The sequence below is a fragment of the Saimiri boliviensis genome, chromosome 7, assembly GCF_048565385.1.
Source record: "Saimiri boliviensis isolate mSaiBol1 chromosome 7, mSaiBol1.pri, whole genome shotgun sequence".
NCBI lineage: Eukaryota > Metazoa > Chordata > Mammalia > Primates > Cebidae > Saimiri > Saimiri boliviensis.
Genome location: NC_133455.1, coordinates 96203686 through 96216148, shown reverse-complemented (window position 1 = coordinate 96216148; position 12463 = coordinate 96203686). Strand labels below are relative to the sequence as shown.

The following is a 12463-nucleotide window of genomic DNA, read 5'->3' as shown; positions in this document are numbered from 1 at the left end:
CCATGGTTTAGCATCGGAATATGCATAGACATTCATGAACCAGTACCAATCACAATTCCTACAGTTTCAAAACAATGCCAAAATGGCAACCTGAAAATTGTGATAATGCAAAACTCTGTCCTCATAATTTCTAAGCAAAATTCATTATAGTGCCCTTTACTCTATGTTCACTTGACTTCTGTTAGGATGAATGCTGTCTTATTTTAGCTAGGAACTTTATTCTTAAAGTAAATACTTCCAAGGATTAACCAACTTTATTTTCATTTCAGAGACACATGTTCCCTAGAACCCTTCAAAAATTACATTTTTTTCTTGTTGCTGTCATTTATTTGGTAAATGAGTTATAGGGGAAAGATTGGATTTAGAGCTGTTCTGCATGGACAAACCCATAAATATTAATATTAGGCTTAATTATTGGTAGTTTGGATTATATAATAGAATTTAAAATCTGTTCAAATTGGTAGGGCATTTATACTTGAAATATAAAGAGTTTTTTCTGTGGTCATTTTATAGCATTGAAATTTGACATTGTGCTACATGCTGTTAAAAATGTAATATTGCACAGTGAACACCAAGTGTGCTTTATAGTTCCCATGGCTTTGACGCTATGCTGGAGCAATGTCTGGTGTTTCCCTCTGCATTGAAAGGAGCATTTATCCTTTTAAATGCATTCAGAAAGACAGCACATTTAATTGAAAGCATATTAAAAAGACTCAGACATTAGTACCTAAGGTTTATAATCTAAGAGGTAGATCGTAACATTTACACAAGCATACTCCAAAATTATTTTAAAGAAATGAATGTTCCTTTTAAAAATACATAGAGAAAGAAAAGTATTTACAGTATGTACTGCTTAAAGACATTTGAGAGAAAAGGTAAATGAAAAATTTGTTGTAATATGTGCAAATTTGGAGTGAGTTTTAGAAATCAACTCTGGGCTTTTAGGAACATCAAATAGTGGAAGGTTTAATAAATAAAAGTTTAAAGTAAATTATGGGACAAAGTATTTCGGATACAAGCTATGGACTGTAAGTATTTAAAGTATTTATTACCACATTAAAATGTTTTAAAATAATGTTGAAGGTCCTGTAACTGTGACTTACTTGGACTTTCTGTGATCTAAATGAGGATTCTCCAAACGATAAAAATATTTATAAACCATGAATTTATTTTGTGACATTTTTAGAATCATATAAATATAGCATATATTCTTTATTATTCTTGATGAAAATTTCATTTAAGGCTTAAAAAATGAGACTGCAAGTGTGATGCATGGATACCCATTTATTAAATCATTTCAACCATCAAAACTTCTGAAGCCTCAGAGACAGGAATCTGTTTGCTTATATAGCTATTCTGTTTTGCTTTCTGTGGGGTGCAAGCAGGTCGTCCGAAAACTAAGATTCATAGTAGAAAATCATCTTCTTTGGTTTAACATTGACCTTTTGGGAAATACTTGATTATCCAGACCTATGTTTTTCTTTTTTAATTTATTGGCTTAGAAAACAGGCAGTCAGAATTCTGTTAAGGAGAATCAGGGAAGAAATGGCGTGGATCAGAGTTGAGTCAATATTTTATATTTCAATTTTTATACATATAACAATATTTTAAATTCGTAGAAAGTTTTCAACATCTGTGCTTTCAAACTGTAGTTGTTATTGGTATATGAAACCTCTACCTTTATTCTGCCTACTTACTTGTTCAACAGACTTTAACCTAAGATAGTATGGCAAACCTTGGTATTTATAAACACTTGAGAGACATCAACTAGGACAGTTAGACACACTTGAAACAGAATTTCAATGGTGATTACAAAGCAGAGATACATGTTAACCATGGGCTATGTCACAGAAGCTACTTTTAATAAAATTAGAGTTAAACAAAGAAGGTAATTACTCAGAGCATCCTCTTCCCTGCTAACTCAGATATTATTTTAAGTTCTTTATTGACTCATAAGAGATCCTATCTGGTATCTTGATGGCAGTGGACATTTTTGCAAGTAATTGTTGATTATTATAACTTTACTTCTTTAAGTAGAAATGAAGAAGGTACAGATCAGCATTAGATGTCCTCCCCTGCCAACGTATTTTTATTTTTTTCCTGTGATTTCACAGAAAAGTTTAAAAAATCAGCTCCTCAGTGTTAGGTGTACATGACCACTGGGAAGTCAAATGATGCGAGGAACTCTGTGCATATTTACTAGCTTTTTCAAGACAGTCAAACCAGGAAACATATTTTGTGCCACTGCAGTTAAGTCTAAAAAATTGTATGTGATTGTTACTGTCTGCCCAGATCCAAGAGGGAGGAAGAATCTGGGAAACCACAACGCATTAGGCCTAACTGGGAGGAGGGAGCCCACCCGGGATGTCACTTGAGTCAGAGGAGTGGCCCAGAGGGCTCTCTGGCAGTGCAGGAATGCAAGATGTAAATTAGGAAACATTTGTAGAAGTTAAAGAGGTGGAATTTGTTATTATAAAGAGATTCTACTTGACAAAGCACACACACACACACACACACACACACACAAAACTGACAAAACGGAAGGAAGAAAAACAGGCAAGCCTATACAAGTTTAAGGAATGTGTATCCTGGAGGCCACTTCAGGAGATAGGAACAGAGCCTTCTCTGTAGTGAATGTTGTCATTTGTGGGTCTCTCCTTGCTGGGCAAGGAACTGCCTTTGAAGTAAGCAAAATTGCCCCAGATATACTGACAAAGTCCTGATACGATTGATAGCTTTGAGGTTTTTTTTTTTTTTTCATAGATTTAGTGTTTGGTATCTACATATATTGGCTGTAGACATTTTAAAATACATATGAAGTATATAAAAATTAAGACAACTACTAACTAATATAGTAGTTAGATTTTATGATCTACTGTGTACAACTAATATTTTTGAATATAGGTGAGAGGTTCTGTACCTTTGTTTCACTAAACTCCTTAGCAGTCATCAGTTGTGTTTCTCAGCTGACCTCTGTAAAAGCTTGCTGTTTTGTAATGCAGAAGTTTCATTTTCGGCAAGAAAATGTCTCTTCACTAAATAAGGAATTGATACAATATAAGTTACTAAGAGCCCAAATCTGTGGAGCAGATGACCCACAACTAGAATCCAGGACACCACATCCTAAATGGAAACAGGAATGCAGCTGATCATTCCATGGATTTGCCTGTATTTGCAACAGCAGTGTAACATTGTCTAATGACTGTCTGCATCCCGCCCTAACACACACACGGACCGCCCCACAATGAGCAACCTGGAACAGATTATGAGTTAGTTTGATTCTTTCAAAAGAGACTTTCTTATGAATTTGTTGAGTGTTCCTGTGAGAGATGTTCAAAGACATTAGTACACTTTTCGCAAATACTATTCACTCTTCTTTTATCTTCCACCTTAAAAGTTGAATGAGATGTTCTCTGTGTGCTGCTGTTATGAAAAGAGAAGGATACAGTCACTCCCCACCTGCTTACTTGTTCCCCTCAAGGCACTTGTGGTTCCTGGTATCCTGAAAGTGTGAATGACCCAACCCACACTGGAATAATACATTTGCCCAAGATAAAAGGAAATGATAAAGCATACTCAGTGTATTGGATATAAAAAAAGCTCAAAATATCTGCTCTTCTAGGCATTTTTATTAAAGTCGTTCAAACTCTTAAGTTCTTTCAATTGTTTAGAATTCTTCTGAATTCAGTGGAGCATTGCCTTTCACCACCTTATCTCCAAGAACTAAGGATGAAGGCATATGGTGAGAGGTTCTTGTAGCCATAACCAAAGGAGACCCATGAAAGGACAGGCTTCTTTTTTATCCTAGTGTTTTTTTTTTTAATAAATGAATTTTCCTTTATACGCTAAAATACAGCCATGTCCAGTTTACTAATATAAGATTACTTATCCTTGATTTATCTAGGCCACCCCAACCTATGGCCTTTCATCTCATCCTTCACACCATCAGTGAGAAAAGGAAATTTTTGTTTCTAGAAGAAATGTGCTATTTTGTTCTGTAGCACATCATGTGCTAATTTGAGAATCCTAACAAGCATAGATGAAACCCAGAAACAAAACCCCATTTCGCAAAACTTACAAAGGGATAGGCAAATTCTAGCTGAAACTGTTTCAGACCTCAGCTCACTATCAGCCCAGGGCGTATTAAGTGCCTCATAGATGTAAATGTTACTGTTAGGATTTGATGGACATTGTAAGTCTGGAGAATAACTAATTGAGTAAGACTTGAACATCTAAATGAATTTCTTGAACAAAATGTATACTCAGAACAGAAAATATAGAAATCTATGACTTCATGTCACTGACTCTGAAACACTAACACACTGCTTTTCCAGTTTTATTTGGCTATATTTATTTGACAATTGGCTCTCTTTTATAGAATGTTATACTGTGCTATAACTTAATAACTAAAACAACATTTATATTTTCCAGACCGGGAATGTCAGAATTATGTCATTGTAGCTAGCATATTTTAAGATACTTTTCAGCTATTACTTCAAATGCTCTATTTTCCCCTATGTGCCCTTTAGTAGAACTGCTTTCCAGTGCTCTGTCTAGAACGAGTAATTATTGCATTATGGTTATTTTTATCCCGGATTGTCTCTTACTGTTGCCCAAACTGGAAACTTCTCAAGGGCAAAGTTGGGATAATGTTGTTCTCTCTGCCAGAAATTATGCCTGGACACATAGAAGTCTCTCGGTGCATGTGAATGTTAGTGAAAGGATAGTAATCAGTAAAAGAAAGAATATTCCAGGCTACCAGTCCTCTAGCTGTTTTGACAAATAACCTATCCATTTTATTCTTCCAGATGATATGATATCAAGTGGAGAAGGCCAGTCTGTGAAAAACCTGTAGTAGAAATGACAGTAGTTAACAATAAAGGCCAGAGCATCTTCATATCCAATACAGCTCACACAGCATCCCCTACTTTATTCTGTTTTCTCTTTTTCTATTTTTGACTCATATTTGGGCATATGGAACTCAGGAAATTTCTTTCAGAAAAGTCTAAAATCAATGTACAGCTTAGCTCTGCTATAACATAAAGAGAACACTTCCTAGAGTCTGATGACTTTGATTTGTGTCTGGACTCAGTAACTGACCAGAAGATGGGCTTGGATCATTTATTTTACTTTACTAATCCTTAGTTTGCTGATCTTTAAAACAGAAGAAAGTAATAACACTAGATCTTGCTTACCACCCAAGATCACTGAGAAAGTCAAATGGAAAAAAAGTGTGAAAAGAATTCATAAACTTGATTTAATTTTTTAAAGACCCACTTAAAAATCTCAGCTCCACAATCAATCATACCTTTCTGCCTTACCTAACTAGATAAACTGACTGATAATGCATATATAACTGGCAAATATGAAATTTAAAATTTCTTTCTTAGTAGTACTTGAGCTGAGCCTTGAAGGATAGATAGGGTTTCTACATGCAGGGATGGCAGACATAATTGTATGAGATAAACAAATTTAGTAACTGACAGTAGTTTGTTTTTCCTCTCTTTAAAATGTTTTTTTTTTCCTTTCTTAAGTATGCAAGGATTCTACCATAAAAGAGGAGTTCATTTTTTTCTGCCAACGCATTCCTGAGTTTGTAATAACTGTCGTCTGTTAATTTTGGTTAAATTCTATACAGTTATAACAGTGTTTAGCATTATCAGAATTTTTATTTAATTTTAGTGAACCAGTGTGTTATTTGATACAATAAAGAGCAGCTACAGCCTTCTTAGGTTGTTTTTAAAGGAATAGATGTTTTCTCTTTACTCTCTGTTTGAAAAGTTTAGGCTAGTTTATTTAAAAACAGTACAAAGAGGAAATTGGGAATAAATAATTCATTAAGTGTCTTTCATGAGCTTATTCCTCATAAGCTATTACACTTGTTGTCTACATCTCTAGCTCATTTCCCAGGGAGGTAAAGTAATGACATTAAAACTCCAGCAGTACAATCTACATCAGAGTGGTTGACTAATGTTTTGAAGTACTGTCCCTAGACCTCACATTTTAAATTAATTCTTAATTACCACAAAGAAAGAAAAGAGTTTAGGCAAAAGTGAAGAGAATATTCATGAGCATTTTTCCTCCTCTTGAAAGATACGATGATAGCTTTACAGATTTTGGCAGTACTATATAGATGAAGTAATATAGGAAATCACTCATACTGGAAATTGTCTAAGATTGAAACTTTCAAAATATGGAGTTATCCAAGATGTGGCTGTGTAGGCTTCAGACAATTTCCAAGAATGACATTCTTGAGCATAAAATGGAAACTCCAATTTTACAATGCATGTGTAGGGGTTCTGTGTAGTTAATATTCCCAATTACATCTTTTTAATTGCTACTTTAAATTTTAAATCAAATGAAAATCATATTGAGATTTGTAGATGGTAGTGGCAGCAGCAGTGTGTTTAAGTCTCTGTGAAGCTTCTTCATCCCCCACTACTCCAATAAAAACAGAAAGTTGGCAAGGAATGGGCTTTACTTTAATTTTGATTCAAATGAAAGGAAAAAAAAAATCACTTAAAGTCAACCAGGGAACTGTGAACAGTGATTGACTATTTGATGTTCTTAAGAAATTATTGTTAATTTTTTAGATGCAGTAATCATGTTAAATATTTTTTAAGTTTTTGCAGAGATACATACTGAAATAGTAACATGAAATATGATATCTGAAATTTGCTTCAAAATAACCCAGGAGAGGTAGAGTAAGTGGCAATTTTGATGAAATGTGATTGGCTATGTGATTATAGTTGTTGAAAGTTTGTTATGGGTACATCAGGTTAATTATATTGCTCTCTCTACTTTTGAATATACTTGAAAATATTTGTAATAAAATAAAATTTTGATATGATGTCAAAATAAATGCTGACCTAAATCAAAAACAAACATATTTTTAAAATACCTAAGAAACAAATAGAATAAATAAAATGGAATGTAAAAAATACCCAATTAATCCAATAAAATAGATTTTAATGGGAGGGCAAATGTAATACTACAGGCTGGGCATGGTGGGTCAAGCCTGTAATCCCAGCACATTGGGAGGCCAAGGTAGGTGGATCACTTGAGGCTGGGAGTTTCAGACTAGCCTGGCCAATATGGTGAAACCCCATCTCTACTAAAAAAGAAAAAAAATTAGCTGGGCATGATGGTAGGCACTCGTAATCCCTGCTACTTGAGAGGCTGAGGCAGGAGAATCTCTTGAACCCAAGAGGCGGAGGTTACAGGGAGATGACGCCATTGCACTCCAGCCTGGGCAACAGTGAGACTCCATCTCAAAAAAAAAAAAACAAAAAAAAAAAAACTACAAACTAAATGTTTGTCTCCCCAACCCCTAAAGTCATGTGTTGAAATTAGTACCAATGTCAGGGTATTTGGAAGTGGTGCCTTTGGGAAGTGATTAGGTCATGAGGGTAGAGCCATCAATAACTGCCCTTATAAAAGGGACCCCAGATAGATTCCTTCTTCCCTTGCACCATGTGAGGGTGCAAAGAAAAGATGGTATGAACCAAGAAGCAGTCCCTCACCAGACACCAAATCTCCTTGTGCCTTGATCTTGGACTCCCCAGACTCCTAAATACTGAGAAATAAATTTGTGTGTAAGTCTACAGTATTCTGTTATAGCAGCTTAAACGGACTAAGACAAGTAACAAAGGTGAGATGAGATAACCATAGAAGAAACAAATTATAGATTTAAACCAACTCTATTGGTTAACTATGTTAAATATAAATAGTTTAGAAACTCCAATAAAAGACAGAGTTGTCCAACTAGACATGAAAACAAATACAACTATCTGCTGTCTAGAAAAAAGTGGGATGGAAACAGACATACCATACGAACACTAATCATATAAAGCTGAAGTGGCTTTGTTAATATTCGACAAAGACTCCGGATAAAGGAAAATTATTAGAGATAAAGAAGGATGGTTTATAATAAAGTGGCCAATTCATCGAGACATAAATTCTTAAATGTATGTTCCTCTAATAACAGAACTTCTTAGAAATTATAAAAAGTTTTCACAAAAATTACTAAATATTTGAATATTAAACAGTACATTTCTAAATAACCCATGCTGTAAAAAAGGACATCACAAGGTAATTATACAATAATTTGGAATCAATGAAAATGAAATTATTTCAAGAACATCAGGATGCAGCTAAAGCAGTGCTTCAAGGCAAACTTTTACTTTAAGTGTATTAGAAATTTTTAAAAGGTTTAAAATCAATTAAGCTTCCAATTATGAAGCTAGATAATGAACAGTGACTAAACCCCAAAGTAATTAGAAGGAAAGAAATAATGATAGTAGAAATCAATAAAATAGAAAATGTAAAAGCATTAGATGAAGTAAATGAAATCAAAAGGTAATTTGTTGAAGAGATGAGTGTCATGGCTGGACTCGTTTAAGAAGAAAAGATGATCCAACTCTCTATTATTACAATTAGAGCACTTTGAAGAAATGGAAAAAATTCCTGGTGACACAAATTTCCAAAAGAAATAGAAAAACTGAATCATTATTTTTAAAAATCAAATTTGTATTAAAAATCTCCCCACAAAGAAAACTGCATTGGTGAATTATACCAGATATTTAAAAAAGAAATAATGCCAATCCTGTAAAAACTCTTTCAGAAAGGAGCAGAGTGGGGGAAATTTCCCCATTCATTTTATAAAGTTGGTTTTATCTTCATTACCAAATCTACCCAAAAACTACAAATAAGGGAAATGATAGATGAACATGGATGGCAGTATCTCCCTTGTATATAGACAGAAAACTTATCAAATTGAATCCAGCAATATAAAGGAATGCAAGTTTGATTTAACATTTGTAATCAATTGATATAATTTGTTATATTAATAGAAGAAAAGAGAAAAATCATATGATCATCTTAATACATACAGAAAATAAATTGATGAAATTCAAAATCCATTAATGATAAAAACTCTCAGAAGGCTAATAGTGAAAGGAAACTTCCTCTACCTGATACACAACATGTGTTAAAAACCTCCAGCTTACATTATGCTTAATAGCCAAAGATTATTTTCTCTCTAAAATTGAAAACCAGGTGAGAATATTTACACTTACTATTATACTTTAAGTTCTGGTGTACACATGCAGAATGTGCAAGTTTGTTACATTGGTATACACGTGCCTTGGTGGTTGGCTGCATCCATCATCCTGTCATCTACATTAGGTATTTCTCCTAATGCTATTCTTCCCCTAACCCCCCCACCCCCAACAGGCCCCATTGTATGATGTTCCCCTCCCTGTGTCTATGTGTTCTCATTGTTCAACTCCCACTTATGAAAGAGAACATGCAGTGTTTGATTTCTGTTCTTGTGTTAGCTTGCTGAGAATGATGGTTTCCAGGTTCATCCATGTCCCTGAAAAGGACATGAACTCATCCTTTTTTATGGCTGTACAGTATTCCATGGTGTACATTTGCCACATTTTCTTTAGCCAGTCTATCATTGATGGAAATTTGGGTTGGTTCCAAGTCTTTGTTATTGTGAACAGTGCTGCAATAAACATACATGTGCATGTGTCCTTACAATAGAATGATTTATACTCCTTTGAGTATATACCTAGCAATGGGATTGCTGGGTCAAATGGTATTTCTAGTTCTAGATCCTTGAGGAATTGCTATAATGTCTTCCACAATGGTTGAACTAATTTACACTCCCAACAACAGTGTAAAGCATTCCTATTTCTCCACATCCTCTTCAACATCTTTGTCTCCTGATTTTTTAAGGATAACCATTCTAACTGGCATGAGAAAGTATCTCATTGTGGTTTTGATTTGCATTTATCTAATGACCAGTGATTATGAGCTTTTTTTCATGTGTTTGTTGACTGCATAAATGTTTCCTTTTGAGAAGTGTCTGTTCATATCCTTTGCTCAATTTTTGATGGAGTGTTTTTTTTTTTTTGTCTGTTCATATCCTTTGCCCAATTTTTGATGGGGTGGTTTGTTTTTTTTTTTTTGTAAATCTGTTTAAGCTCTTTGTAGATTCTGGATATTAGCCCTTTGTCAGATGGGTAGATTTCAAAAATTTTCTCCTATTCCGTAGGTTGCCTGTTCACTCTGATGCTAGTTTCTTTTTCTGTGCAGCTCTTTAGTTTAATTAGATCCCATTTGTCTATTTTGGCTTTTGTTGCCATTGCTTTTGGTGTTTTAGTCATGGAGTCTTTTCCTATGCCTCTGTCCTGAATATTATTGTCCAAGTTTTCTTCTGGGGTTTTTATGGTTTTAGGTCTTACATTTAAGTATTTAATCTTTCTTGAGTTAATTTTTGTATACTCTTAACACTTGTATGCAACATTTTTCTGGAGGTCCTAGCTAGTGTAATAAGGCAAGAAACAGCATACAGTTTAGAAAGGAAGATATACTCTGTTTTCAGATGGCATTATTTTTGCAAAATACTGCTAGAATAAGTGAACATAACGATCTCAAAAAAAGGTCAATGTCGAAAATATATTTTACTTCTATTACTAACAGTTGGCAAATGAAATATTTTAAAGGATAATCACATCATCAAAACATGAAATTCTTAAAGATAAATATAGCAAGAAATAAAGGATCACTACACTAAACACCATAAAATATTACTGAGTGAAATTAAAGAAGATCTAACTAAATAGATCACACCCATGGATTAAAAGACTCAATATTATTACGATGTCAGTTCCTTTTAAATTGATCTATAGATCAACTCAACTAATTCCAATCATAATCCCTATAAACAATTCTATAAAAAATGACAAGCTGGTTCTGAAATTTATATGGAAATGCAAAAGAACTGGAGTAGCCAAAACATTCCTGAAAGAGAAAGACATGCCCTATCTGATTTCAAGACTTACTATAAAGTTACAGTAATCCAGACTATGTGGTATTGGTAAGTATAGACATAAACATCAGTGGGACAGAATAGAGTCCAGAAATAGATCCATATATATGTATGGCCAATTGATTGTCAATAAAGGGACCAAATTAATCTAATAGGTAAAGAATAGTCTTTTCAACAAACGGTCCTAATACAGTTGGCTATCTACACTGTGGGTTGAGGTGGAGGGAATGGACCTCAATTCTTATACCCCAAACAAAAAATAACTCAATATACATCATAAACCTAACAGTAAAAGCTAAAATCATAACACATTTATCAGGAAGCATAGGAGGAAGTCTTTGTGACATCAGGGTAAGCAAGTAATTTTTAGATAGTAGACAAAAAGCACACACAGAAAAAAACCTGATATATTGAAGTTTTTAAAATTAAAATTGTCTACCCTTTGAAAGACACTGTTAAATAATGAAAATCCCAAGCCACAGACTAGAAGTATTATTTGCAAAAAGTATATCTAACAAAGGACTTATGAATAAAGAATTCTTACAACATAAAAATAGGATAAATGAAGCAACCTTTCCAAAAAAAGACCAAAAGATTTGAACAGACAAGTCACAAAAGACTATGAAAAGATGGCAGATAAGCACATAGATATAATGTTCAACATTATTAATCATTAGAGAAACGCAAAAAAATCATGGTGACAAGCTATGGCATACCAACTAGAATAGTTAAAATAAAAATGACAAAATATTAAATGTTGGTGAGGTTATATAAACAATGTTGGTGAGGTTATATAAAATTCTAGAACAGCAAAACCTCTCTTGATCAGAAATAGCTGTTATTGACTAGGGCTGGGCATGAAGGAACTTTTTGGTGTCATAGAAATGTTTACTCTCTTGTCTGTGGTAGTGGTTACATGGGTTTATACATTGTCAAAACTCATTGACTTATACATAAAATGGGTACACTTTGTATTTTGTATATTATACATAATAGGTGATTAAAATAATGGATTTCTTGGCTTCTCAGAATTATAGCATATGAAATTATATTTTCCTAGCTATTGTCAAAGGGCAAACTAATTCTGCTTTAAGCAAACAGCATTTGGTGGCACTTTTCATCACAGACAAGATTCTCCTCTTTCAATTATTAAAAGTTGGCTTAGGCAACTTTTATAGCTGGACTCACCTAGGGGAAAAAAAGACCCAACTCTCCATTATCATAATTTAAAAAGCACACTTAGAAGAAATGGACAAAATTCCTGATGACACAGATTTCCAAAACAGAAAAAGAAATATAAAAACTAAATCATGTATTTAAACATCAAATTTATTTGCTTGTAGCTTACTTACCTGCAGGTTTAACAGTAAGTACTTCTGAAAGTAAATGAATAGCCAAGCTGATATTTATCAAGTCTTGTAGCCACCCTTTACTTGTTTTTAATTAATCTTTTTATTTTAAAATAATTATATACTTAATGAAGTTTTAACAAATAATGTAGAGATCTCACGTACTGTTTACCCAGTTGCCCTGAATGATAACAACTTGCATAACTGTACTACAGTTTCGCATCAGGAGATTGACATTGATTCAATCCATTGATTGTGTTCAGACTTTGCATTT

The 12463-nt window shown here is 33.7% G+C and overlaps 1 protein-coding gene and 1 non-coding gene across 2 annotated transcripts in view; both read left to right on the top strand.

Annotated features, from left to right (window-relative positions):
• SLC2A13 (solute carrier family 2 member 13) overlaps window positions 1–12463 on the top strand; it is a 342174-nt gene that overhangs the window by 277658 nt on the left and 52053 nt on the right. The window lies entirely within an intron of this gene.
• LOC120365194 (small nucleolar RNA SNORA22) lies at window positions 558–690 on the top strand. Its single transcript, XR_005580202.1, has one exon. It is a non-coding gene; the product is annotated as a small nucleolar RNA SNORA22 (small nucleolar RNA).